This window comes from Propithecus coquereli, unplaced genomic scaffold (genome assembly GCF_000956105.1).
Source record: "Propithecus coquereli isolate 6110/MARCELLA unplaced genomic scaffold, Pcoq_1.0 Scaffold362, whole genome shotgun sequence".
Taxonomy (NCBI): Eukaryota; Metazoa; Chordata; class Mammalia; order Primates; family Indriidae; genus Propithecus; species Propithecus coquereli.
In genome coordinates, this window is record NW_012149308.1 from 1,358,884 (window position 1) to 1,364,838 (window position 5,955).

A 5,955-nucleotide genomic window follows, 5' to 3' on the forward strand; every position below is an offset into this window, starting at 1 on the left:
CTGTGTAGCTATATTTGACTATCAACTAAAAGCAAGCACAGTGACAGAAGCAGATGGCATCAGTTAGAATTAAAGAGAACACTTCTGCTATAACCTTACATGCCTTACATTTCACTCACACACACACACACACACACACACACACACACACACACAAGGGGGGAGATTCTGCTATAACCTTACACTAGGACTGGGCCTGGTGGCCCCCAAAGCAGACAGGACACCCAATGGATGTGATGCGACCCCCATCTTGCTTAAATTTTCCAGGTACCAAAAGGTAGATATATTAATAGTTTGGGCCTACTGTCTCTTAGCCCCCCAATTTTCCCTTTGTCCCCTTGCTCAGGCCCTGACACACTAATAGGGACTTGCCTTGTTCAAAGTCCCTTCCACAGTAATGACCAAGATTCACCTTATGGAATGGCAGCTGGGTGGCCCGGGTGGAGTCAAGTGATGACGGATGGCAGAGATGGCCGAGGGCAATTCAAGGAGCTTTGTGCTTTGAGGCTTTTTAAAAAAAAAAAAGAAAAGGAAAAAAACGGGAGGGGGGGGTCATTTCCTTACCAAATTTTGGAGCCAACAAACCTGTAAACCCAAGAACCATAGCTGAGTGAGGCAGTGCTCAAGCGTGCCAGCAGGGGTCGCCAGCAAGCTGGAGAAACATGCCAGGCTCCTGTCCTAGCACAGTCGCAGACACTGCAAGCCCAAAAGGGAATTCATAGCCAGTATAACCTTCCTACGCACATCAGTTTTAGATTTTTCAAAAGACTATGATATAAAGAAGAAATGCAAGCCATGTGTTATCAACTCTTATGCATGCTTGCACACGACTACAGTAGAGCCACAATGAAAGTAGTCGGTTTGTACCTAAAGATAGAATCGTTGTGGCTGGAGCAGCTGCGAGTGTAGACAGTCAGTGACTCAGATACCACTAGCAGCATTGCCATAGGCGATAGGATTTGTCTGCCATGGTAAACAAGTCTTGAAAAAGCCCAGAACAAAACCAATCATTGACCAATATTTCCCCCATTTATTTGGCAAATATCTTTGTGTTCCTGGCCAATGCATAGGGTCTAGGGCCAGATGAATGCACCCGGGGTCTAGACGCAGGTGAGATGCTAAGGACTGGGAAGGCCCCAGCCATCCTGGAGAGCGAGCCCGGGCACGCCCCGTCGGGGAGGCAGCTGTTAGGGAAGCACTTGAATCGATCAATCGTGTTCACTCTTTGGCCTCTTCACCACCACCTAGAGAATCAACAGAATTTTTAAATATCTATAAACCCATTTTTTAAAGGTACAATGTTCAATGTGACAGCAAACGGGTCCACGCTTCCGAGGGGGCGATGCAGCAATAGGAATCCAACCCTAAAGTGTTTGCGTACTGTTGGAGCCAGCAATTTCACCTCTAGGAATTTCTCTTAAAAGATAATAATGGTTTGGATGCACCTGTAGCTACAACTATGCTTATGAAGCATGATTTTGTTGCAGAAAAACTGTGTTTTTTCCCCCCATTTCATATCGGCCCCAAAGAAAGAGCATCCAGGCACTCAGGTTTGTAATTCCTTGGCCAAAGAATGGAGAGGGAGGAGCTAATTCTCTAAAGGTACCTTCTCCCCGAGCAAAGGGACGTGTGGGAGTGTTAGGGTCAGACACGGGACGGAGGAGGTGTGGGAGGGGGTGTGCACGCGCGGACCGGGAGGAGTTTCGGATGTGCAGACACAGTGCAGGCGCCTGCTTCCTACAGCGCAGAAAATGGGGGCGATTCTCGCTTGGGGCAGTGGTTTTCGGTATTATAATGAGATGTCAATGAGTTCAAGGTAATTGGAGGTCACCTGTGCAGGTCTGGACTTCTGGTATCTGGCAGGGGGTCACGTGGCTATTTGTAGCATTTGGACATTTCTTTAGCTGTGCTTCTAGATAACAAATAAGAAAAATCGTTGAAAGAAAGAAACGAGAAGAAAAAACCTGTCAATGTTTTTCCATCCGCTTTGTTGGGGCTGTCCCAGTGACAGTTTATAACTGTGAAAATAAAAAACCGTCTAATTGTCCAGCAATAAGGGATTGGTTCCTACGTGAAATATTAGGAGTTAAAAAGCAGATTGTTAAAAAATATTTAATCGCCTGTTTTGGAACATTAGATACCTTCTGATTTCTCTTCTATAATATTTTTTAAATGTATAGATGTGTAGGAAAAGGCTGGAAGGTGACATTGGCTTATTAACAGGGGTTATGTGGGCTGTATGCTTATAGAATATTTTCATTTTTTCTTTTGATTTCTCTTTAGTTTCCAGAATGTCTACAATAAATGAACGTGTTTCTTTGATAATGAGAAGAATGCTAGTTATAAGATGTTGAGACAAAATTTTTTTAAAAAGAATATTCTCGTACCTATTTGGTAAAGTCAATAACTGCTCCCTACATTGTGTTTGGTAAATTTAGATTTTAGTATCTTTAATATTGGCAAGCTTTATTGTCTGGGAAGCCAGTTCTGCAACAACTAGGCCAGTTGACAAGGCCTAGTACATTTTTATGAGCGAGAAAGTTGGCGCAGAAGAAAGCTTTGAGCTGTAGCGATGGCTGCAAAGGCCACCAAGCGCCTCCACCCCATCTGCATCTTCCACTGGGCACGATCTGCCTTTTGTTTGGCCTGCTTGTTTAATTAACACGGTCATGTGCTGTCCTTTATTTAGCGGCGCTTGTCAGTGTCCCCAAAGCGATAGCAGTTAGCCCTTCAGTCTACCAGGTGCCCAACTGATTCATGCTCAAAGCACACCTGGAAGATGGAAGTTTCTGAACTTTGCTTTACCAATGAGGACCCAAGGCACCAAGAGGTTAAAAGATTTGCATATGTATTTATAGTCACAAAATCTTAGGATAGTGCTTGCGAAGGATCAGGCACTGTTCTAAGCGCTTGACAAATATTAACCCACACAAGCTTCATAACAGCCCTGTGAGAGGAATGTTATTATCACACTCAGTTTAAAGATGAGGACACAAAAGCACAGAGAGCTTAAGCAACCCGCCCAAGTCACACAGCTTGTGGTTGAGCCAGGATGTGAGACCAGGCGGATGGGTTCTGGAGTCCAGAGGCTGGGTTGCCTCTCTGCAGGCCTGTGCTTACGTTTCCAAAGGCTGTGTCTGTTTGCGGATCGGCCACAGAAAATGATTGATAGTAACTTCAGGGCAGACTCATCAGCCACGGGCTCCGTGTTGGGGAAACGGAGCCAAACTTCTCCGGACGTGTGATGTGATGCAATCCGGGTCCTGGCTGAGGCCGGCCCGGGCTGACGCAACGCGCGGATGGCAGGAAAGCGTCTGACCTTGCTCTTGGCAGGGCGCACAGAATCCGTCACAAGTGGCACCACATCTGAAATACAGATCTGGTGACCCGAGCATTTCACGTTTGCGTTCTCTCTGGCTCGAGCACACCCGTGTTTCAGTAGGGAGGCGTTCGGAGTCCAGCTTTCCCACATTTCTGTGTTGGCTAATGGAGATGAGCACACCCACTGTTGCTCACACATCTGACTAGGGATTCAGAAACTCGTCCTCTCCCGAAAACACTCCAGCACCTCTTCCATTCATCGCCCACGGGGGCCTGCCGTGAAAGGGACATCTCCTCTTCCGTACTTACAAAATGCAAAGCTAATGTGAAGATCCTTCTGCGGCTTCCCACTGTTCTTAGGAAGAATGTCTAAATCTCTGATGAGGTCTAACAGGACAGGGCCGATCTACTGCCAACCTTATCCCCATTTCTCAAGAGCATCTTCCTTGTCCTTTGCCCTGGGCCGTGGCTCACGCATGCCCTCCTCCTGCCGCCAGGGCTACTCAGCTCTCAGAGCCCATCTAAAAGGTCTCTTCCGCGGTGCTGTGGTCTGAATGCACTCCTCAAAATTCACATGTTGAAACTTAACCCCCAAGATGATGGTATTAGGAGGTGGGGCCTTGGGAGGTGATGAGGTCATGAGGGCTGAATGGGGACACGAAAGAGGTTGAAGGGAACTCCTAGGCCCTGTTTTGCCTTTCCTTCCACCATGTGAGGACACGGCAAGGGGGGCCCTCCCCAGACACTGAATGCCAGCGCCTTGTTTGTGGACTTCCCGGCGACTAGATCTGTAAGAAAGAAATGTCTATTGTTTATAAATTACCCAGTCTCGGGTATTTTGTTACAGCAGCACAGATAGACTGAGACACTCAGCCTTTCCTGACTGCCCCAGCCCCTCCGCCCTCCAGAACACTCCTCTCAGCTGAAATGTGTTAACTGTGGGGATAATTCCATATGTAATTTATCTGCTTAATATCTGCCACCACCCTCCCCCGCCTGCCAGACCACAAGGAGCCCGGCTCCTACGAGGTGTTCAATATATATCGTTCAATGGATGAATGAATGAATGAATGTTAACAAATGTCTGCAGTTGCCTGACATGAGCAAGTCCTTCAGTAGCTTTAACAGGCTGTGCGCAGCAAATGCCAAGAGGTGGGAATGTAGATTCTCTTAAATCATCGAATGAGTAATTCAGTATTTAATATTTAATCACTGATGTCTGACATCCAGACTGCTTTTGGCAATGAGAAATTTTCAAATGGATACGAGTAGAGAGAAGAGGATGATGAACCCCCATGTAGACGTCACCCTGCGTTCACAATGATCAACTCCGGGCCCATCTTCTCACCTCTATATGCATCCTACAAATACCCCCAGCACAGTCACCGCTATTACTGATTATTGAAATTTCTTTAATACCAGTTTCACACCTAAAATTTCTTTAATGTCATCAAACATCCAGTCACTGTTTAAATTGCCCAAATTATCTGATAAATGTCTTTTTTCTCCTCACTTATTTTGTTCGAGTCAGGATCCAACCAACATACACCCATTGCATTGGGTTGATAAATCTGTTAAGTCTCTTTCAACATATGACAGTCCCCCCTTCCTCTTTTTTCTTCTTAATCTTGCCATTTGTTTATCAAATACGCTAGGTCATCTGTCTGGTAGCGTTTCCCCCATATTTTATTTTAGAGATCGCCTAGCCATAAGCTGGTAGGAAACAGAGAGGCTTAGCAGGATTCCAGTTTGATTTGGAGGCAAGAACATTTTGCAGGAGGTGAGTGTGCTTCATCTCCTACCGGGTCAGAAGGCGCAGAGCCTCTGGTTGAGTCAGGTGTTCTCGATGTGACCCCGCATTGAGATCAGACCAGATCTGCCTCAAAGTTCAGCTTGATTGTTTTTAGGGTGATTTGCAAAGTTAAGGTCAAAAGGCAAATCTCTGAATCTCTAATCTAAATCCTCCGTGTCACCCAGAGGAGCTGATCCTAAACTAGTACATGATGGGGGCAGGGGTGAAGAAAGAAGGAAGAGTCCCTTGTCTCCAATTTCACCGAAGATGAAGTCCCCTAAACAGCTAGATCCATTAATTCCTTAGGGGTTGCAAGACAGGGATATTAAAGTTATACGATTCCTTTTGTATTTATTAGTGGAAACTGTTCTATAAAGAGCTGTCCCTCATCTACTATTCGTCGACCTTGAAATTCAGCCTGTACACAAAAGGCAGGGTAAATCCTTGGTTCTTTCCTGTCAGCAGTTTTCAAAATAATTATTATCAGGCTGCTCTTTGCTTCTCGTTCTTTCCAGTGGAGAGAGTAAGGAGATATATATTTTTTTAAAGGGAAAATAATCATGAACTTATACTGATATTTCCAATTCAAATTCAGGACCACTAGGCTTTGAATTCTTGTATTTTATATTTGCGTGTCTCTTTTTTTCCCCCTACTGCTGTGGTAGTGAATAACTTGAGGTCATTCTCCGTGGGGTTATGCCAACAACTTGATATGCGATTAAATTGGTTTGTTGCATTTCGTCTCCATTTTTATTCCATTATGTTTTATGGTTATGTAAAACATTTATATGATCCCAAAGTCAAAATGGCCCCTAGCCATAATCCTCTACCAGCTGGTGCCT